This window comes from Sus scrofa, chromosome 3 (assembly GCF_000003025.6).
Source record: "Sus scrofa isolate TJ Tabasco breed Duroc chromosome 3, Sscrofa11.1, whole genome shotgun sequence".
NCBI classification, from domain to species: domain Eukaryota; kingdom Metazoa; phylum Chordata; class Mammalia; order Artiodactyla; family Suidae; genus Sus; species Sus scrofa.
In genome coordinates this window covers 91,840,899-91,864,857 of record NC_010445.4, presented here as the reverse complement: position 1 = coordinate 91,864,857, position 23,959 = coordinate 91,840,899, and the positions used below count along the sequence as shown (strand labels likewise).

General features: G+C 43.6%; 1 pseudogene; it reads left to right on the top strand.

Moving 5' to 3' along the window:
* On the top strand, window positions 10,074-11,714 carry LOC100519422 (annotated as a pseudogene).

Below are 23,959 nucleotides of genomic sequence, written 5' to 3'. Positions count from 1 at the left end.
TGTGGGTTTGAATTCATGGAGGAACTTCAAGTTCTGTCACGGGTAAAACCATCTTATGTGTCATCAACTATCTATTCCTGGTTTCTGAGTGTGGTGGGATGTTCACTGGGGGTGGTGGGTGAATTAGCGTCAAGTGCCAACAAATACAGGATGGGACCAGGATAGCTGACCAAGGCAGCAGTAGTCAGCAGTGTAGGCTGGGGGATCCAAGGCATTGTGACCATTGCCTATCCAGCCTGACTGCTGTCAGTGTCCAGATAGTCTGATTTACAGGTTCAGAGGTGGTGTCAGTATTGCTGGGCTGTGGTGATTCTGGCTGATTCTCTAGGGTAAGTATGTGCCTAATAGAAGCCGTATAACAGAGCTGAATGTATTTGGGAAACAGATTTGTGGTTGAATTTTGATTTTGCCACTTACTTGGTGTTTGCCCTTAGGCTTATTTTTGCTTAAATTTCTTTGAGGTTCAATATTCTTGTGTGAATCAAAATAATAATACCTACTTCCAGCGTTTTTTGTGCATATTACAAGAGATGATGTATATAAAGGTTTGGAAAAATACCTGACACCTTATTAGTTATCAGTAAATCTCTCTCTCTCTCTTTGAATCAGAATAGAAGAGGATTTTCCTCTTTTACTTAGTAGACTTATTCTGGCACACACATTTCTCCCCACTTGCTGTCTCATTCCTTGTTCTATATTCTTTTAAAATTATTATTATTATATTTTTTGCTTTTTCAGGGCCATACCCATGGCATAGGAAAGTTCCCAGCCTAGGAGTCAAATCGGAGCCACAGCTGCTGGTCTACACCACAGCCACAGCAACCCAAGATCTGAGCCACATCCACAACCCACACCATAGCCCGTGGCAATGCCAGACCCCCTGACCCACTAAGTGAGGCCAGGGATTGAACCTGCATCCCCATGGACTCTAGTGGGATTCATTTCCACCAAGCCATGAGGGGAACTCCTATATTATTAAGCAGAAAAGAAATTACAGTTTTCTGAAGGTGATGAACAGGCAGTTAAAACAACAATCTGAAATCCTGTCTCCTGCGTTTCACCTTTCCTTTTGGGTTCTTATAATTGGTATTGCTGGTACTACCCTGCCAGCCTCAGGAGTAAAGGCTCTTCCCCATCCTATGACTTTAAATTACTTATAACAAGCATGAATATCACTCATAAGTCAGCGCTGAAGTTTGGCTTAGATATGACCTAGGCAAACATTCTATGGGAAGACATCTTTCCCAAGAGAATAAAAATTCTGTCTCTTGATTCTTTTAGTACAGCTGAAACAGCTGGCATTTTCAAGCACTACAAAATATCAGGGAACAACAAGTAGGAATAGCTTACCTATTTATGATTCTGCCCTACGTCCTTTTCAGGCACTGAGGCCTTGTCCTGTGATCCTTCCTGATAATCTATACTCTAGGTGTGCATGTGTGTGTGTGTGTGTGTGTGTGTGTGTGTGTGTGTGTGTGTGTGTGTGTGTGTGTTGGGAGGGTGTGGGTACAGGGAGCTGGGGAATAGTGAGGGACGGGTGGATTGGCACAGCTTTGCAGGCATGAGCTCCTCATTCCCAGATCCTTGTTTCTCTTCCCTTGCAGGTGACAACTAATGCCTTCCTCCAAGGTAGATCACAGCCACCTTAGCACTTTGTTTGCAGTCCCCCTGAGGGGTCAGGCTTCTGGTTTAAGTGTCAGTCTGTCACATCCCCAACTAGTTAAAGCCAAGAGTGACTTGGCTTGTGGGCGACTCTCACCCCTTTCACATAGGGAGAGTCTTTCTTTCTAAGATCTGGCTACATAATGGTCACAGCAGCCATGTAATAACAGTAACCACACACAGCAACTGATGCTCCTCCTGTGATCTCTGGAGTAGCTGACAAAGGTGACAGAGAGGAAATCCAATGTGGAGTCCAGTCAGAGGAGAGGCTGGCAGGGGTTAGGGTGGAAGGTCAGGGGCTTTCCTGTGGGAAAGCTGAGGTTAACAGGGAACCTGGACTCATGGCCTGATAGTCACCTCAGCACCCCACAACCCAGAGGGCAGGTGGGGCTACCTGCAGCCTGATGCTCATGTGCAGGCACTAAAAATTGTCACCCCCAAGTTAGAGGCCAGGTGTATGGGAGCCAGACCATGCCTGGACTCCTTTTGATGGTGGGGCAGGGGCTTATATAGGGTCATCAAGTCTGGCTTTTGTAGGCACAGGCCTTGGCAGGACTGACCTTGAACCTGAGGAAGCAAAGCTTGTTGAAGGTAGCTGGGGAAGACATGCTAGGATAAAGACTGGGACCTCTCTCGGTCTTGCTGTCAGCTCTCTGGGTCTCCTTGTCTCTCACCCTGGTTTTAGTCTTTTTTCTCTTTTCCCATTTCTTCCCTAGATTCATAAGAATCCTTTGGGTGCCTGTTAAAACTACAGTTTCCTGGGACTCATCTCCAGTGATTTTGATTCAGTAGGTCTGGGCTGGGGTGCCGGTGATCTGAAATTCTGACAGCCACACAGGCTGATTCTTAAACAGGGCTCATTGGGCCCCACTTGACAAACATTACCTTCACTCACTACATAAAATCTAGAAGTGGGTTTTGTTTACCCTTATCTGAAGTGATATGAAGACAATCTATTCTGAAGCATGTCTATACCCCACTGATAACTGTTGACTAAACTTGAACTTGCACTTGACTTTCTGATTACATCCTGGGCATTAGCCAGGAGATAAAGTTAATGTAACAAAAACTATAATTTCAATTCACCAGATACATGCATGCCTAGGCATACAGTTCACAGCTCTCTGCTTGTCTGTGTGCACACACAGAGTTCATTTATCTTTTTGTTTGTTTTTTGAGTTCATTTATCTCAACTCTAAGTAGCAAGATTGCCATTCAGGAATTAAAACCCATTTCTCTTAAGTTGATAGTAGCTGCTGCTGCTCCTGACTGTAGACTGAATGAACAAATGGAAATGCTAATGCTCTTCCTCGTCATTATTGCTGCAGTGTGATGTTTTCTCCCAAACCCTAAAAGCCTTTGCAATGTTTTTATTTAATGAGGATGTGAATCACAAATGTTTCCAAAGTAATAAGCTAATGTCTCTGCAGGGCCTCAAAGTTTAACTGTTTCTTCTCTCTGTGTGTGGGGCAGAAGAAATGTTTAAGGAGGCTCAGCTGATTCTCTATGAGTGTGTGGTGGGCAGCCTCTAGTTTCCTTCCTTGTGACCCTTGCTGAGGATGGTTCTAGAGAGTCAGAGCTCTTCCAGTGGAAGGCTAGAAGGCTAGCTTGCTGCTGTAGCCAGAGGTGGTGGTACTGCTGGCTGGTCATGCTGATCCTAGGTTAGCCTCAGGTTTTAGTTCTGCATTATTATTGTTGCTGAAGGCTAGCACAGCATACTTATTCACTGGGAGTCCTGTTATCTGGGATCTTATTCCTACCTGTCACTAGCCAGCTGAGTGTCTCTGAACAAGACACTGAATGTCTCAGTCCTTGGCTTTCTCATCCATGAACTGGGGATGGTACTTGTCTTACCTGCAAAGTCCTTGAGAAGGTCAAAGGAAACTGGGTAGGGGACTTGTGTGGGAAGTCCTACCCGAGGACTTATCCTCACACCTATCTAAGTCCAAACGGTGCTATTATTTTATGTCTGGTTTTTATACAAAGCCATGGTGGAAAAATATAGTCTTTACATTGATGTCCAAATTTCAGAAACCCAGTTCAAAACCACCATTATTTTGATAAAGTTTTAAAAAGTAAAGACCTCAGCATATGGAATCTTCTCTTTTTTTCTTGACAGGGCTTTATCTCTTATTTTTAAAAATGATATGGTGACCAGGAATCTTTCATATGGGTGATATATATAATGTATGTGGGATCCCATTTATCTGTACCACAAGTAGTCAGTCTTATCTAAAGCATGTTGCAGAATCATAGCTCCTAGGAGACCAGGGGGTCCAGTGATGACAGAAGAAGTTAGGAACTTGCTGTGGCACAGCCAAATTTGTCATCAGTCATCTAAGATGTCCAGTATCAGGGGATACCTGCAGTGGGAATCATAAAACCATGAATCAGCTAGATGGGAGGTGGTTCTACACACACCCTTTAGACAGCTTACACATGGCTGCGATTCAGCTTTTATTATGAGTTGCCATTTTTCTGTTCTACAAATAAGGTTCACATTGGTGACTCAACCAAACTAAAGAATTATTAGCATGCTGAATGTGAAATTGCCTAGGAAAGTTTAAAATAGGAGATAAATGTAAGGTATTATTTTGATATTTCTAAGAGTTCTGCATCTCAATTCATTCTTTTTAAAAGATTTATTTACCGAGATATAAATGCATTCCATAAGCAGCACACATCTTAAGTTGCATGTAAACTTATTCTTTTTTTTTTTTTTTTTTTCTGCTGTATCTATGGCGTGAGAGAGTTCTTCAGGCCAGGGATCAAACCCACACCACCACAGTGACCCAACCTGCTGCAGTGAGAATGCCAGATCCTTAACCCGCTGGGTCACAAGAGAAGTCCCTTATTAATTCTTGAAATTTTAAAATTCTTGAATCTTCTGTGCCTTATGTACTTGACCAAGAAGGTATTGTTGCAGTAGGTTATATATCAAGATTGGATTCATTCAGGCACTAAAGCTGATATAATAATATTACTGGAATAGGAACTGACTGCTTGCATACATCTCTCCAGTGAGGAATGTGTGTGTGTTTCAGTGCACTTATGTATGAGTATGAAATATGAACACATAGATAGAAGCATAAAAGATGAGTTATATAGGCGTGTGTGGAAGGGGAGGAGTGTGTGTGTGTGTGTGTGTGTGTGTGTGTGCATGTCTAATACGGCTCTTCTTCTACAAGGAATAGAGCCCCAGGGAAGAATAAGAACAATAAGGGCACAGGTACCTGGCCCTCGTCTGGAATGGAAAACACCTCAGGGTCTGGATACCAGGTTCCTTACCATTACCTGGGCTATGTGGTTTCTCCTGTCTACATGACATCTTTCCCTCCCTCCGTATGACTGCTCTGCCTCATCCCTGTCACCAGGTCCTCTGTTTCTGACTCGTAGTTTCTTTTTTCCTCATAACTATGTGACTTACACATGGCTTCAATCAGCCTTGGCCTCCCTCTATATCAAAGCTTTTTTTTTTTAAGTTTTGACTCCTACTAATAATGGAGCAATCTTTTCCATGTTTCTTAGTTTAAATTTCAGAGATAGGCCGGCCTGCTGTTTGTTTGTCTTTGGTTCAAGAGTTCACCTCTGGCCAGGGTGGGGGGCGGGTAGGGGAGGCACTTTTGGGACAAAACATGGCTTCCTACGTCTTTCCCTTGAGCAGAGAGTATAGGTTGGGCAATGTTACTTAGAATGCCTGGGAATTGACAGCTTAAATGTAGTGGAAGGGGAGACTGTGGCCAAGCAGTTACTTTGGGGGTTCCAGTGGATTTGGGGGCTCTGACAAGAGAAGGAAAGAATAGAAAAAGAGAACGTGTGCTCATGAAGGAGATGAAATTTCTCCCACCTATTTGGTAGCATCTGGACTTGTCCTACGATGAAAAGTCATGAACTGAGATGGGCAGCTAAACAGGTCACCATGAGAGCATGGCTTATAGATTTCCCAGAAGGTACTATAGCAGAGAGGAGCCCATGTTGTGGGAGAGGTGTGGGCCTGGTAGACCATGCTTCTAAGAAGAAGCCCTGACTCACAAAGCATCACACTTCTGCCGGTTTCACAGCTGAGTGAGGGCAGGGATGAAAGAAATGGTTATGAATACCATTTGCCTGTGGTCAGAGGCATTTACCACCTGTACATGTGAGTGCTTTCAAAGACATGAAGCCGCGTGGGGTGGGTGCTGCGGTTACAAGAGATGCCTCTTCCTTTCCCGGGTCTGCTCCCAATCCACAGCGGGGCTGGGCACTCACAGCAATGAGACGACCACCTGAGTGATGGCTCCTGTGAGCCAGGAGATGTGGATAGCAGAGTCAGTTCATAACTTTGAAGTTCTGGCCAAGCCTGTGTTTTTCTCTGCAAACCCCAGGGAGCTCAGTGGGAAAGCCTTCCCTGGCTGGCTCTCCTGCTGGACCTTTGCCCAGGGAGGGTAACGGTGGGTTGTTCGGCAAGCATTTTCCTTAGTAATTACAGGATGGATTTTGGGCTTTATGCATAAGAATGGAGGAGGTTGGCGTAGTGAGGAGGCTCTGTGATTTTCATGGTGGGTTGAGGAGGATTTGGAGACAGGGAAAAGTCTCTGAAGGGAGCAAGGACTCCTTCAACCTACAAACCGCAGTGATCGATAAGCAGTGATTAGCCATAGTCATTATTTTGAAAAAAATGCTATGTAGTCTGTACTGACATCTTATCTACATTCCCCCCTTTCCTGCTTTGTGCTGTGCCTGTTCTTTCTTTCACAGATCATGTTGCCCACACAACCTTCACCTGTGTCTTATAGCTGCACTGGTTTGGTGACCAAATTCAGTATAAGGTATCTTACAACTGGGTCGACATGTATAACTAACTGTCTGTTTGTTCACAGTCACTTTTTTTTTCTTTTTAAGGCTGCAGGTATGGCACATGGAAATTCCCAGGCTTGGGGTTGAGCTAAGTCTGTCACCTACACCACAGCTTATGGCAATGCTGGGTCCTTAACCCATTGAGCACAGCCAGGGATTGAACCTGCGTCCTCATGGATGCTAGTCAGCTTGATTTCCAGTGAGCCACAATGGGAACTCCCACAATCACTTTTGAAGGAGTTGAGTGTATGGCTCGTCCAAGCTACCCCACAGTCCCCCGTTTATGTTCCTAAGATCCTGCTGTCCTCATGTCCTTCCTTGCACAGCCCACCACAATGCACCCAGCCCTCTTTCCTCCAGTTCTCAGCTTGTGCTGAGGGGGACCAATAGCAAGTTATTTCTGAGGAAAGTGAGCATGGACCTCTCAGTTATTAATCTTGATGCAGAAAAGGCTGGGAGACTCAGCGGAAATGAATCTGATTAGTATCCATGAAGATGCAGGTTTGATCCCAGGCCTCACTCAGGGGGTTAAGGATCCTGCATTGCCGTGAGCTGTGCTGTAGGTCACAAACACGGCTCAGATCACAAGTTGCTATGGCTGTGGTGTAGGCCAGTGGCTACAGCTCCCGTTTGATTCCCTAGCCTGGGAATTTCCATATGCCACAGGTGTGGCCCTGAAAAGACAAAAAGAAAAAAGAAAAAAGAAAAAGAAAAGGTGGGAGAGCCATTAGACCACAACATAAGTCTTACTTCAGTTGCAGGAGAGAAGCAAGAAAAACTGGGTGGAAGCATCCTAGGTTGTCATGGGGACTAAGGAAGGGTTGGCAAGGGCCTCTAGGAGTCCTCAGCCAAAGTCAGCTGTCTGAGCACCCCGTGTTTTTCTAGGACTTAATGTCCCTAAAGCACTTGATCATTGGCTGGGAGCAGCCTGGAGGGAGTGTGGCTTTAGTACAAACATGGCAGTGGATTTCTGTGGCAGCAGCTGGGGCCCTTGACTGATCAAGCAACCTATAGCTGGGGAGGCTGGGAGGCTCACTTGGCTGCCTGTATGGGCAGTGATAAAATTCAACACTGTACGTGAGAAAAATGACTGTGTATTTGTGGCCTGAAGAAGTCTCAGAAGTGACCCTTTTTCACTTTTAAAAGTTATTATTTGACATTTCTTTATTTCTAAAGCTATATGCTTGGGATACTTATAGAAACAGACCCTGCCCTCAAGGATCTTATAACCTGGTGGGGGCTGCAGCCTAGGATGCTCTGTAATGAATGTGTGAACATGGAACACGCAGATTCACAGCCCGGTGATGACGCTGGTGGTGGGACAGAGTCACTGGATTACTGGAGAGGCTTGAGCTGGATTTTAAGGACCAACTCTTCAGGTAGAGGTGGGGGAGAGGATTCCATTAATATTCAAAGAGGCATGGATATGGGTTGACACTTAATTTTCATGTGGAAAACTTAACTGAGTTATTTTGGTACCATGTGTGGAAACTGTGGGGAGACAGATTTGGAATCAGTATAAGCAAGAGCTTTCTTTCTGATGGATAGAGCTTTGCAAAGGTGGGTGCATTTCCAGTGCTGCTCAGATCTGTTAGCGAGGGGGGTGGCGTCAAGCCTGAGTGGGTGCCTGTGATTCTTTTTTTTTTTCCTTTTTTTTTTTTGCTTTTTAGGGACGCACCTGAGGCATGTGAAAGTTCCCAGGCTAGGGGTCAAATCAGAGCTACAGCTGCCGGCTTACGCCACAGCCACAGCTTGGCCCAGGATCCGAGCTGCCATCTGCAACCTACACCACAGCTCACAGCAATGCTGGATCTCCAACCCACTGAGCAAGGCCAGGAATTGAACCAGCATCCTCATGGATACTAGTCGGATTCCTTTCTGCTGCACCACAATGGGAACTCCCAAGGGTGCTTGTGATTCTGAAGGTGATTTTAAAGGCCTTTCTGTCCTTGAGAATATGCGATTCAAAGGACCCCTTTCTGCCCTACATTACCTGGAAAGCAGCCCCAGGATAACCCTCTGCATCCCCTCCACCTCAGGCTCTGAACTGGTCTGTAATTTCCTCTTAGTCAGGGATTGGAACAGAGGGCCCTATATCTTTGAAGGGCCAGTTTCAATGCCCAACCCAAGACAGACAACAAAGACAGTGCCTTTCTTTGGCTAATCAAAAGAGAGATTTCCACCATTCTTCCAAAGAAGGAAGCCAGGCCATGAATATGAACAATGCACTGTAATTACTACTGCAAAGACTCTCCAAAACGCCATCCTTCCTGGAGAAGCCCTCCCAAGAGGCTTGATAAGTATCTGAGAGAAAACGGGTTGCTAATTAGCAAACAAGTTAGATTACATATATTTCTGACAATAACCATTTTTCATAGAGTTGGATTCTCATTGTTTAAATCTGATAGCCAAACCCACAATCAAAATGATGTTCGTTTTCAGAAGAAATATCAGAGAAGTGATGTTCCACAGGTTATTCAAGAGACATTACTTACTGCTAATTCTGAAAACTGGGAGTTATGGATAAAGCGAAAGTGTTAATTCCTGCCCAGACACATGCTGGTTGTGGGGCCTTGGAAATACGTCCGTCTTCCTGGGCCTGATTGTCCTCATCTGTAAAGTGGGGATTCAAAACCTACCAATACCTGTTAGAGGTTTTTGCTGAAAATGGCAGGCACAGACTCTGGCTGATGGATGCAGGAAACATTGTTTTAGAGGATGGAGATAGCTCCCAGAATCAATGGGAAAAGTGGCAGAAAGCAGGAGTGCTAGGATGGAGAGATCCCAGCCGAGGTCAAACCGGGAGCACTCTGGTGAGGACACCCCACTGGAACTTCCTTCTCTTGCTTGCTACTCTTCAGTCTTTGCTGCCCCTGAATGACCATTAACTGTCTCTTGTGTCTGTGAGTCACTCTTTACAGATTCAGAGACCCAGGGAGGAGCATCTGATTGCTGTATCCAGACCCTATGTTAGGCCCAAGCTGGTGAAAGCTGGACGAAGAATGGCTGCTCTTTTAGCCTCTATGGTGTCTCCCAAAAGTTCCAGAGAAGGGAATTCCCCTCAACAAGAAGGTTTTTGGATACTGAGTGGTCAAAAACAAAATAAAACAAAACAAATGGATAACAGTCACTCTATTACCACACCATAATTTGTAAAATTGATTGTTGTGGCTCAGTGGTAACAAACCCAACTAGGATCCACGAGGATGTGGGTTTGATCCCTGGCCTCGCTCAGTGGGGTAAGGATCTGGCATTGCTGTGAGCTCTGGTGTAGGTCACAGATGTGGCTAGGTTCCCACCATGCTGTGGCCATGGTGTAGGCCAGTAGCTAAAGCTCCAATTAAACCCCTAGCCTGGGAACTTTCATATGCCACAGGTGTGGCCCTAAAAAGCAAAAAAAAGTAAGGGAAAAAAAAGGAAAAATAAACTGATGGTTATATGGTCAACTAAATCATACACACAAAAACGCTCTGCAAATGCCGGGAGTTACTGAAGTTGGGATTATCATCCTTCCACCTGTTTTTTTTTTTTTTTTTTTTTTTTTTTTTTTTTTTTTTTTTCTTTTTTCTCCCAAATGCAGCTTGTTTTTTCTTGCTTTTCCATTTCTTTGTTCCAATTCACCTTTCCTCTCCTGGATTGGCTATCACAACGTCTGGCTCTCCCTTCTCTTCTTCAGCACTCTAGTCCTCCCCCTGTTAGATTTGTAGCATTGTTGCATTTGAGCTCTTGGAGGAATCAGTGAAATGGTTTTCACCCTGGGTTCCATGGAGTGCTAGGGTCTAGCTTAGAAAGAGCTGTCAGGGGTTGGTAATGGGGGAGATTGAAGGCTATTGACCTCTTTCTAGCAGGTTGAGTTTCCCAGAAAGTCAACCCAGAGCTAGAGTTTAAAGCAGAGGATGCTTAAGGAACACCTTGGGATCAGTACCTATGTAGGGGTGTGGGAAAACGGGAGTGGACAGAGGGAGAAGTCGAGCTGTGATGCAGCCCAACAACAGTGTCAGTTGACTGAGAAGGAGTCTGGAACTGAAATGATCCTTCATAGTTGTCCTGAGTTGGGCCAAGATGGCTGGGTCATCACTGAATGTGGACTGCCCAGGGAAGGAGGTATGAGGGAGCTCTCTGAAGCTGAGGCAGTTCTTGAAGCTTCAGCTTAAGACTGTCTGCTGCCTTCAGCTGCAGCAACTATGGCAACAAGTTCTTCCCTAAAGGGGGGTTCTGGGTAGCACATGGAAGCATCCACAATAGGCCGTATTCCTCCTTCCCTGCCCAGCTTCACCAAGAGAGAAGCAGCTTTGCTTTGACCTGTTTTATAGTTAGTGTTTCTATATCATAGCCCCTTTGAAAGATGGATTCTATTGCTAAAAAATTTGGACATGAGCCATGGACGACAGCCCCCCCAACCATCCCTGCCGGCTGTCCCTGGTGACCGTCTCAGCCGGTCTCGGTAATTCAGTTTTCTCCCCGAGCCTTGCCCTTTTCACTTTGGATCATGAACTTCAAGAGGTTCGATGAGAAAAGAATGTGTCCAACTGCATCCAGGTGAAAACCCCCATCATTAAGGGTATTAAGAACCAGCTGATAGAGCAGTTCCCAGGTATGGAGCCATGGATGAATCAAATCATGCCTAAGAAGAACCCGGTCAAAATAGTGCAGGGCCATGAGCACATAGAAATCCTTACGGTGAACGGAGAGTTACTGTTTTTCAGACAAAGAGAAGAACACTTTTATCCAATGCTGAGGCTGCTCCACAAATACCCCTTCATCCTGCCCTGACAGCAGGTCGATAAGGGAGCCATCAAGTTCGTGCTCAGCAGAGCCAATATCATGTGTCCAGGCTTAACCTCTCCCTGAGCCAAGCTCTACCCTGCTGCCATGGATACAGTGATGGTGATCATGACAGAAGGAAAGCAGCACACCCTGTGTGTCTGAGTCATGAAGATGTACGCGGAAGAAATTGAGAAGGTCAACAAGGGAATCGGGATTGAAAATATCCATTTTTTTAAATGACGGGCTATGGCACATGAAGATGTACAAGTGAGCCTCGGAAGAAGGGCGCCTGCGCTCCACATGGACCTTGTGCTGGGCTCTGTGTCTGTGTCTGTGTTATGGCGTGCAGACAGCACATCAGTGGTTAGCAGTTCAACAGACCCTAAAGTGGAGAGGGGAGTAAAGGTTTGGAATAAATAAAAAAATTTTTTTTGGACATTACTCTTTTTTTGTCTTTTTCTTTCTTTTTTGTCTTTTTTTGTCTTGTTTTGTTTTGTTTTTTGGTCTTATTAGGTTCCCAGGCTAGGGGTCGAATCAGAGCTTTAGCTGCTGGCCTGCACCACAGCCACAGCAAAGCAGGATCTAAGCCGCATCTGCGACCTACACCACAGCTCATGGCAATGCCTGATCCTTAACCCACTGAGTGAGGCCAGGGATTAAACCCACATCCTTATGGATTCTAGTCATATTCATTTCTGCTGAGACATGACAGGAACTCCTGGACATCACTGTTCTTGTCCAGCCCTCTTATTTTTTAAGGAAGGAAATCGAGGCCCAGCTTCGCTGATTCCTAATATACTCTCCTTTCTATTACACCAGGCCTGGCATCTCTTTATCTTTGTTTCATTTCTTTATATCTAACACCCCTAAGGATGGACTAACTGAATGTGGCAGACACTGCTGGTTTCCTAGTAATAGTTACACTCTATTTCTTTCTTCCTATAGAACCTCATTTTTTGCATAGTGGCATGTGTTCAGTTAAAAATCCTCATCCTCCTTTCCCAGCTTAGTCTACAGCTAGTGGTATCCATATAGCAGTTCTGGCTCATGGGAAGTAAGCTGAAGCCCTCTGAGGAAGCTCTTCTTGCTTACTATAAGCGCTACCACTTCTTGCTTCCCCTTTGACTTCTTCCTGCTGCCTGGAATGCAGACACATTGGATAGAAATCCAGCAGCTATTCTGAGAGAATGAGGACAAGTTTCATATTCTAAGAATGGCAGAGCAGAAAGCTAGAAGTGCCTGAGTCTAGATAGGTTTGTGGAGCTCTCATCTCTCTCTCTTGGACATATGTGAGGGAAATAAAAATTCATATCTATTTAAGGTGTTGCTATTTGGAGCTTGGGTTGTCAAATCCAGTCTCGGATGGATACATTAAGTTAAACAGAGAAAGCAGGATCTTGGGCTGTGTTCAGATTGATATCTTCAATTGCTCTGGTCTCATAGTCATCAAAATCTCAGACCTGAGAAATCCATGGCTTCCTGCATGAAGCCTTAGTGAAGGAACAGGACAGTGAACTAGGAACTTAGAAAACTGGGCTCCATGAAAACTGGGTTCCAAGTCCATTTCTGCCATTTACTAGTTGTGTAGTTTGGGCAGGCTGGGTAGCTTCACAGGGGCTCAGTTCACCCTATTGTAAAGACAGAGAATTGAGGTAAATCTCAAAGTTTCCTCCCTTTGTTCCAAGTTACTGTTTCTCTCTGCCGATGAAATGAGTCTACAATGGAAGTAGATCTGTGTAGAGTCACAATTTGGGGCAGTAGTTATAGGTTAGGAGGTTGTGGGTGGGACAAGTGTGAGAAATAGCTTTGTTCTTAGAGGCTATTTCTTTCTATGTATAGTCCAGTTTACTAAGGGTTTCCTTCATACAAACGTTTTCAGATTTTTTGCTATTGGCTTACTCAGAGTAATTAAGCACAATTACAAAATTAGTGCAGATCTCTGTAATCAGGTACTAACAATGTGTAATTAAGTAACTACATCTTGTAATTAGAGACTTGAAAATGCAGGGCCATTTTAGAGTCTCTGTCCTACTTTGTCAAAAAGTTGTCCCAAATCTACACATAGAACATTTAAGACATTTACTTTATCCCATAGTTGAATGGGTGCTTTTTATTCCTGTAAATTATTAACAACACCCCTTTCCCCTGTTAGGTGGTAGTAACTTTGTATTTTATTTTCCAATCAAACATCTTTTTTGGTCACAGAATTAAAATAAACTTTCTTCATATTTTAAGAGAAGTATGTGTGACTTGAAAATCAAGTAGGGGGTTTGAGAAATGAAAGGAGAGAAATGCTGGTTTCAATTGAGAGCACATAAAATAGAAGCTGGCAGGCTTGGGAATAGCGATTTGAATTCTAGAAAAGGAAATCCAGAATAGCACTACATGAATAACACTGAAGTCTATATCATCACTCGTTAGAAATGGATTTTGACTAATTTTTCCAGGTATTTTATGTGCATCAAAATTTTTGGATGCATAATATTTTTATTGTTTGAGAAATTCATTATGGGGGTTCCAAGATAATGTAAATGCTCCAGATTTGTGAGATCCCTAGTTTTTTCAAATGGATTTGCCAGAATGGTTCTCCAGAGAGCACCCCAGGAAGCTTCAAAGGGAGTCTTCTGCTCCTTTTCCATTCTAAAGAATAGCACATCTTGTTGCCGTGGTAATGGGCTAAGAGCTGGGTGCAGTCACCGTATTGGTGGCATAGAAATCCATAAATAGCAACTCACATTTGAGGCATATAGAAGCAAGATGATATGGTCTCTAATTCTTCCCTTCCTTAGAGGGTTGTAAATTCCTTAGAACTTAGAATCCCTAAGAGGTAAATGAGGTGCCCTAGACTGGGAGTTAGTGTATACTTCATTTTGGTGCCAGGTTCGCTTTTGACTAGTCTTATGATTTTTCTGTTTCCTCACCTGGGATATGTACCTAAAAATGGTTCTTTTAGTTTATCTAGTTATGAGGGTCCAATGGAAAAAGGATATGGAAAAGAGAAAAGATAGTGATAAAGCATATCTTTGTGTGAGGTGTTCTCTTCTATGATTATTTTGGGATATGGGCAATTTTGGGGTGTGCTTACATTTTCTTCGTGTATATCGCTGCTCATTTTACTTATTCAGTGTAGCTTTTTAAAGCTGGCAGGGTATTCTGATGAAACACCCCCTTTTTGTAGATGAAACCAAGGCCCAGAGAAATCAACTGATTTGCCTAAAGGTCAAAGTTGGCTAGTAACGGAGCCATTTTAGAATGAAATTCTTTTTTTTTTTTTGTCGTTTTGCCATTTCTTGGGCCGCTCCTGGGGCATAGGAGGTTCCCAGGCTAGGGGTCTAATCGGAGCTGTAGCTGCCGACCTGCACCACAGCCACAGCAACGCAGGATCCATGCAGCATCTACAACCTACACCACAGCTCATGGCAACACCGGATCCTTAACCCACTGAGCAAGGCCAGGGATCAAACCTGCCACCTCATGGTTCCTAGTCGGATTCGTTAACCACTGTGCCACTATGGGAACTCCTGGAATGAAATTCTTTTGACTACCCATCAAGTGCCCTCCCAGTCACTCTTATCACACATGGCTAGTGTTATCCTTGGGGCCTGACTGGAATTGGGGTACCATCTACCCTCAGGGATATATCTCTAGGAGTAAAGCAGACCCTTCCACACTGACATTTTCCCTAGAAGAGATCTGGATGTTGATGCTTCTTAGTAGCTCTTTTCCTGAAAGATAGGAGGAGGCTAGAATTGCATTTGGTGAACTGAGACAAAGCTTTCTCAGGTGAATTATGGAAACTTGTGATAAAAAAGAAAAGCATAGGGTGAACTGGCTCTGTCCTATGCAGAATGTGAGGGTGGTATTATGGGGACTTCAGCTGAGAATAGAGGGTGCGAGCTTGTTAGGGCAAGCATGAAGGAGACATTGATGTCAAGTAGTTTTTATTCTATGCAGGAGGTAGTTTTGTGACTTTGGATAGAGCAGGTTGGTGGTGGATTCCAATCTATAGTGTATACACACTCTAGTTGTCATGTTCTTGTACCACAAATTAAAATATGCACATTCTTCAGCTTTTAGTGGTTACCATTTGCTAATTGTTAACTGAGATGATTGGGTTTGATGGTCTGCTTACAGTTGGTGGAAATAGTGCTTTTTCTTTACTATTTGATAAAAGAACTCATTTTTGATGACTGAGTCCACTCTGTGGAATGGATACAAAATTTACAGAGGAGTTAATGTAAATATAACTTATAGGCAGAACTATAATTGTGATATAGCATGATTTTTATTACCTTATCTCTCCTTACTAGGGAATGGAGAAAATTTGAGACATTTCTAGTTCTATTCAGCATTTCTTCTTTCAATACTTTAATTTTAAATTTCTTGTCTTTATTTCCCTGCAATTTGCATCTCATATGATGAAATTGCCTTATAACTTTTGATTAAGTGATTGATATCAACTAAGGAAACTGTTCAGTGTCTTTATGTATAGTTATCAAAGTTCAAACTGGATTTCTAAATGGACCACATCTCTGAAGCTCTAGCTACCTTAGTTCATATTCATACTGTTCCTAATATCATGCTAAAACTTTTAATTCACACTTATAAACAATGCCATTTCCCTAGTATTGGGAAAGCCTATTTTTTTCTGTATGTCTGCCCAGGGCTGAGCTGTTCAGACCTGTGCTGTGGCAGCAAAAAGTTTCCTAATACTAGTTTTTTTTTGACTAAATGAGAACAATGACTGGAAGTGTAATCACTGTCTATAGAAGTGCATCAAATTATATGAAATTCTTTTATTATGTAGTTTTGATGAACAGCGACATCATATATTTTGTCCACCCTGGGTCAACAGCATTGTGTTCTCCATTTAATTATTTTAAATAATGTCTAAGTAATGTTTAATCTATGTTAAGTCAGAAACTGTGAAGGGTCTGAGATTTTATTGCACATGCAAGCTAACAAGTTACCCTTCCAGAGCATGTTGTGTGTACGTTTGTGTGTGTGTGTCTGTGGACTAATAGAAAATAGAATATTTCTGGGTCAGACACAAAGACAGTTCATTATGTACGGAAAACCCTGCAACTTCTTAGCACTAGTTCTCCAAGCCCCAGTCTGCACACGGGGATATGCTGAGGGCCAGACAATAGCTGTGCGTGGGTGGGTATGTTACAGGAGAGAAAGAAAGCTGTGAGGAAGCTCTGATCTTTCTTACATAGGGCCTCTGGCAACTACCATCCTTCACTTCTGAGACAGAGAGAGAGAGAGGCCATACTTTTTTTTTTTTTCTTTTTAGGGCTGAACCTGAGGCATATGGAAGTTCCCAGGCTAGGGGTCGAATCAGAGCTGCAGCTTTGAGTCTACACCTCAGCCACAGCAACACTGGATCAGAGCACATCTTGCTGCAAAGCTGGATCTTTAAACCACTGAGTGAGGCAGGGATTGAACCTCACAGACACTATGTCGGGTTCTTAAGCCTTTGAGCCACAGCGGACACTCTGAGAAATGGTTCTTTCGTCTCTTTAGACCTTTCTTTAGTAATCCCGTCTTCTTCAGGGTGGGAAGGAGGAGCCTTTACCTTTACTACCCTGGAATGTTTCTGGGGAGGGGTCTTGAAGCCTCACTGTGTTGGTCTGGAAACCAATCCTTCTTCTGAGCTGAAGGGATACCCTAGCTCTAGTTTTCAAAGTTGTTTGCTATTCACACATCCTGGGAGAGGTAGTTTGAGATGTGCATTAAAACCAAACTCATGGAGAATTCTCCGTCCACAGATATGTAGACAGCATCTTTCTCATAAACAAATTAATCAAAGAACAAAAGCACATAAATGTTTGAGGCCCCTGATGAACTACAGGATACAATTTTAACTTTTCAGCTTGGTATCCAAGGCCTTTCTTTCTTTGGCCACCTCCTAACAACTCTGATCATCTGCTTGGACGTAACTGTCTTCTCAGAGCAGGCTTTACCTTTCTACATAGTCTGTCTTCATGGCCCTCGTTCTCACTACCCCTGCTCTGGGTGTGCCCTCCCTCATCTCCTTTCTGTCTTTGCCATATTTAAGAACGAGTTCATCAAGGCTACATCACCCATCAGGCGCCCATCCTGTCCAGTTTTAGGACAGGTGCGTATTCTTATCTGAGCTAATACTAAAGCCTGACATTCATTCGCTGCAGAGGGAAGAGTGTGACCTGATTTCCTTGCAAGCAGGCTATCACCCCCAGGGCTTGACTGTTTTAAGGTTGGATCCTGGTTGGGAGTAAAGTGGCCTGTGGCCTGGTTAACCTGGCACCTCAGTCCCTCAAAGGCCCCTTAGATTAAAAGCAGGTTGTTGAGAAAGCCAAAGTTGAGGATTGCATTCGCATCCACTAAATTCAGGATCAAAATGTGCCGCAGCATCTTTAACCATGCCCTATGTCCAGCTCCAATCAGCCTTCTAGAGAAGGGCTTTTCGATCATGAGAAACACCTGAGGATACTTATTTGGTAGGTCTGGGGAAGGACCTGAGAATTTGCATTTCTAAAAAAGCTCCTACACTACTGCTACTGGCCCATGGAACAGGCTTTAAGAGGAAAGGTTCTAGATAATTTTTAGTGACCAGGGTATGTGTGTGCATACATGTGAGTCTCTGCAAATGCGGTTTATCTGGAAAAAGAATCCATAAAAGGAACTGATATTTCTAAGCATATTATATCAGAGGTAGGGTTTTTTTCTTTTCCATTTTACAGCTGAGAAACTGAGATTAGAGAGGATCTTTCCGATAATAAGCAGAAAAGCTGGACTTCACATTCATTCCTCCTCATTTCAAATCTTGTCTGTTCACCATATCAGTCAAGGTATTTCAGGCCTTTTGACTAACAAGTGGAACTCCTAATTGGAATAATCCCCCTGGGCAGGCTGCAGGCCCCGAATAACCACACAATGGTTTAGCTGAGATGTGCTGTGGTGCAGCCAGTCCCTTGTGTGGTCAGCTTGGTTCTAGTTGAGGAGAGTGCCTTGGAAACCAAGGTACCTTATAATCAGAAGCGTGTTGGAAAGTTCACAGAGTTCTTCATCTGCTCAGTAATTTTTCTTGAATTCAAGAAAATTCAGACCACATTATCCTCTGTAATTTCCAGAACCTAATAGCTCTTGAAAACTTTTCCCAGTGGTTATTCATTGCTCTCCTGATTGGGACATTTAGCGTTTAACCAAATGGTGGGAGGTGAATTCCAGGAAATAGCTTCATAGGGCTGGGCAGAGGGGCTGCCCCTTCCTGGCCTCCTCATCCCCCCAACCCCACCCCAGCCCTACCTAATCCTGACCACACCTGTGGTCTCTGTGTGGTCTTGGGGGTGGAGTCAGGCCAGTGAGCCAGGGGCAGGGATGTTTCAACCCTCATCTTATGGTACCCATTTCACATAGTGGGAGCTCCCTAAATGTTCAGGACTCCTGGTCACCCATCCCAGGAAGGCCCAGCAGGAACAAGTGAGCTCTGTGACTCTCAGACCTGGCAACATGTCACAGTCACTTGGGGAACTTTAGAAAAATGCTGATTCCCAGCCTCACTCGGATCTAGTGATTCTGAATCTCTGTAGATGGTGACCTGTCTTTTTAGAAGAGCTTCTTGGTTGATACTGATACAGGTGGTTCTTTGACAGCCTTCAGGACCCTTGGATGCAGAAGGGAAGAAGCCCTCATGCCACTTTGGCAGTCAAAGCTGACTCCTGTCACCACTTATTCCTAAGCCCATAGGCAGATCATTTTCCCCAACCTAGGCCTCCGTTCTTACACCTACAAAATCAGGGGTCAGGTTAGGTAACTTATTTGGCTCCTCATGGTTTTAAGTTCCTAATACTCAGCTGTGGTGGGCTGTGGCCCTATAGAAAGCTCCAAGTGGCCTTAGAATCACAGTCACCTAAAGTTCTTCTGAGATGTGGCTCCTTGTTTAGTCTTGCTTGACCCCTGTTTGGGTGTAAAACAGAGTTCTTGCCCTCCAGGGCACTGTAGGACAAACCACTGTGGTATTTGTGCCACTTTTAGGGCCCAACTCCTTCCCCACTAGTCATGTGGAGATACTAGATATTACCATTTTTTCAGGGTAGTAGTATTTTAACTGGTTTAATTCAGTTTGGCCTTAAACTCACTCAGCATCATGACAAGTCTAGCACTCTGCTAGAGTCCTGTAGTTGAATGGCTTTCCATCTGGCTGTGGCAACAGGATGTCAATACCTCGAACAGGATTGGGATTCTGGATGGGACTGTGGGTGTTCAGGGGTAGGAAGATGGGAATGCTCTGGAAGTGTGGGAAGCTTCATGGAAAAGTTGGTGCAGTTTTAACTGAGACTCTAGGCATAGGTAGAAGTCCCAGATGGTCAGAGATAAAAGAAAGGGGCTACTATAGGAAAGGAAGCATCCTGGACACACATTCTGGATTCTTTCTAGATAGGCAGGAGACTAACTGGAAAGGATGGACTGGGGAGTATAAGATAAGCGGGGGGAGGGTGAAACATTGACACATTGAAGAGTTTAGACACTGTCCTGTGGCAACAGGGAGTCATGGTAGGCTCTTGAATGAAGCAAGAATGTGATATAAGCACTGTTCTGGGAAGATAGCTTGGAGTAGTGTGTATGGACATAATGCTCTAGAGAGGAGAGGAAGTAATTATTACTCCTATTAATTCCTATCAGTCAAGGAGTTTATGTGTGGCTGTGGCTACTGTCCTGGGAGCCCACTTCTGGGGCTGCCCTTGATTCTTTGGTGTGATGAAAACTCTTCACCTTAGGTTGAGTTCTCCTGGTGCAACATGACCTCAGTCGGTTCAGTACACATTTACTCAAACACTTCTTTGTTTGCAGCATTCAGTTAGGCTCTGTAGAGGATATAATGGCAATTAAGACAGGGACCCTCCTTTCAAGAAGATTATGATCTAGTAAGTAGCTATGTTCCTGACTTCTAGGTCCTGGACCCATGCCAGTGAGGTTCAAGAATTGTCTATCCTGCATCGACTCCCTTATCCATTCTGTAAGGACCTTACTTTGTATGAGGAGGTACAAGGCACAAATGAGAATTCATCTAAAAAATTCTCTCCCTGCTCTCATAAGCCTTGGAGTCTTTATGTGGATTTGGGATCACAAAATTAACAATTACCTGCTGAATATCTCTCTACTCTAAGTGAAAAAAAAGCCAAAGGAGGAAGAGAAGGTGGTGATGACAGAGGCTGGAGAAACCTTTGTTACTGAGCAAAAGGGCTTTTGTGGCCATGGGGCAGAAAGCCAAACTCTGACAGCGGGTGTTTGCAGCAAAGTAAGGGTTTATTGCAGGTGCCAAGTGAGGGAATGGGAGACAAGTCTCAGACCCACTCCAACTTGATCTCGGACTGAGGGGTTTTTATAAAGGGGAAGAACAAAAAACCTGGGATTGATCATCTTCTTGTGATATTTCTCTGACATTTCTTAATCGTGTTTGGGGAGCCAGGATGCCTACGGTTTACAAGTCACTGGTCTGGTGATCCATGAGCTGGGGGCTCTGTTAGCTCCTCTTGTCCTGGAGAAACAGCCTGAGTCTGTAGTTTAATGATATTATTGGCAACAGGAATTTTATTTATTTATTACAAAAATTTTGTGTGTGCTCAAAAACCCAGAACTCCCTGATGGTTTGGGGGAAGTTTTTTAAATTATTAAAGTATAGTTGATTTACAGTGTTGTGCCAGTTTCTGCTATACAGCACAGTGACTTGGTAATGTACATATATACTTCAAAAAAACCTATTCCTTTCCCCATGGTTTTTATCAGGATACTGGATACAGTTTTCTGTGCTATACAGTAGGACCTCATTGCTTATACATTCTAAATGTAGTAGTTTGCATCTACCAATCCCAAATTCCCAGTCCATTCCATTTCCTCCTTCCTCCCCCATGGCAACCACAAATCTATTCTTTATGTCTGTGAGTCTGTTTTTGTTTTGTAGATAGGTTCATTTGTGCCATATTTTAGATTCACATAGTTTTTGTTTTGTAGATAGGTTCATTTGTGCCATATTTTAGATTCACATATAAGTGATATCATATGGTATTTGTTTTTCTCCTTCTGACTCCCTTCACTTGGTATGGTAATCTCTAGTTTGCATCCATGCTGCTATGAATGGCATTATTTATTCTTTTGTTATGGCTGAGTAGTAGTCCATCGTATATATGTACCACATCTTTTTAATCCATTGACCTGTTGATGGACATTTAGATTGTTTCCAGTCTTGGCAATTGTGAATAGTGCTGCTATGAACATAGGTGTGCATGTATCCTTTTGAACATGTTTTGTCTGGGTATATGCCTAAGAGTGGGATTTCTGGATCATGTGATATTTCTATTTTTAGTTTTCTGAGGAAGCACGATACTGTTTTCCATAGTGGTTGCGCTAACTTACATTCCCACCAACAGCGAAAGAGGGTTTTCTTTTATTCATACCCTCTTCAGCATGTGTTATTTGTAGATTGACAACAGCAATTTTGGTCATCTGACTCTGGTTGATTAGTGTTCAGTCAGCACAGGATGGAGGTTAGAGGCAACAAGAAAGGAAATAAAATTTTGGATAGAGGGGTTAACCATAAACTTGGCAGGGGGTCTTGATGTTAGGGGAACTCAGTCTCTCCTTCTTGGAGAGGGCGAGACTTTGTCTAGCAAGGAGAGTGGCACTGTCCTAGAGCAGTGATGTGAGCCACAAATGTCATTTTAAGTTTTCCGGTAGTCACATTAAAAGAAAATGAAAAGAAACAGGCAGAATTAATTTTGATATGTTTTATTGAAGCTACTAAAGAATTATTATTTCAACATGTAAGAAATATAAAAATTATTAATTAGGCATTTTACATTTTTTTTGGTACTGAATCTGATGTTTTTAGAGGTGCATTTTACACATACAGCTCATTTTGCTTTGGACTAGCCACATTTCAGGTGTTTGGTAGCCACATGTGATGGACATCACAGAACAGTGGGTAGGCAGGCAATTCTGTGTAGTTGTGTTACCTGCTAAGTGGAAGAAGGCACTTTGCAGGGTGGGCTAGGTGGGTAGAGGGACGTCTCAGTACACCTGTTGTAGGAAGGAAAAGCCCTGAGCCCAAGAAAGCAGACGTGCCATGGGAAAATGAGAAATAAAAATAAGTTCCAGGGACTTAAAAGACTCAGTGCGGGGAGGTATCCACATTTTCTGACACAACAAACACATTCTAAATGGCTTTGGGAGAAAAGAGGCCCTGAATAGGAGCTGCGTTTCCAGAGAAATGAGAGTCCTTAAAGCTGTCTGAATAGAAAATAAGGTTATCATTATGCCTTATCATTAGAAGAGAGAAGAATATTAAAAGGACTAAGTTAAGCTTGAATAAAAAAAGATAAATTCCAAGTAAACTGGCATACAGTTTATCCATGACTGGATTTGCTGTAATAAAGTCAGTGAGGGAATAAGCTGGGTGATTTACAGGGAGCCTGCTTCTGTAAAATTTACAAACTGCTGTGATAAAATGTCACCTTTTATGATGCATTCCACCCAGGCTGCATATATAAAGGGCACTGCAATGGAAAGAGTTGCAAAAACAAAGCAGTAGCCTGGCTCCCCAGCTGCCTTTGTCTGCTTTTCCAGCAGAATTGGAGATTTATGGAAAGTCGACCCAGCCACTCGCCTTTTACGGTTGTGGATTGCAAACTGCCAGTGAAATGGCATCATTTCCTTTAGTTTTATTTTGCCACCTCAGGGACTGCTTTCAATAATTTAGATGAAGAAAGCTTGGGGTGGGGTGTAGAAGGCTGGAATGAGGGAGAAAAGACCCCTGATTCCAGGGGTTTCCAATCCTGTGGGGAAGGCAAGCATGCTCTCAAGTGATTTAACACAAATATAGCAGGTATGAATGTTGAATACAATCCATGTCATAATCCTTTACTTTTCTAGATCAAAATTTATCCACTATGAATCTCCATCTGCCTGTTTGGTGGGAAATTCAATCTCAGTCATTATTTGGTTCCCCTCTACTCTCTGAGATCACAGATGCATCCTGGGTTTACATGGTACCCCAAACAAGGGAGGGCCAGATCCTCGGGCCATGTTTGTCCATCTTCACGTTTGTCCTTTTGCCTATACAGTGGCCCTGTAGAGCATGATCCTGTCCCTCTGGCTCCCAGTCATGATGTTCTGGAAAAGTCACAGAGATAATCCTCCAGTGCCTTCTCCAGTGATAGTAGCCATCCATCCAACAGCCCCAATCTCCTGTCCCCACCCATCCAGGGTGCTGCCTCTAAGTGAGGCCACTGACATATCTTCTTAACCCCTGTCTCAAAGGAAACTTCATTCTCCTCAAGTTGGTGGCTTGTCCTGCTCCCCTTTTGGCCTCAAATCCATGCCTCCTTTTCAGCAACCTCAGCTCTGTCTTCCTCAGTGGGTCTGAAATATAAATTCTGTGTGTGCAGGCATGTGTATAAAGATCAATTTAGATCTTGAAAAAAAAGTGTTGGCTCCTTTGTCCAGAGGTGGATGTAGGGAAAACGCTGTTCACACCAGTTAGTTAATGTCTTTTTTAACAATTATTTCGGCTATACTAGGGAGACAAGGATCTGTGCTATAATGGGGCTAGAAGCAAAGTACCTGGGAATGAAAAGGGTGAGAGAGATTACTCTGAGCCAGGGGAGGCTCCAAGGAGGAGGTGGGATCTGATTGGAGCCGTGAAGAACGAGAG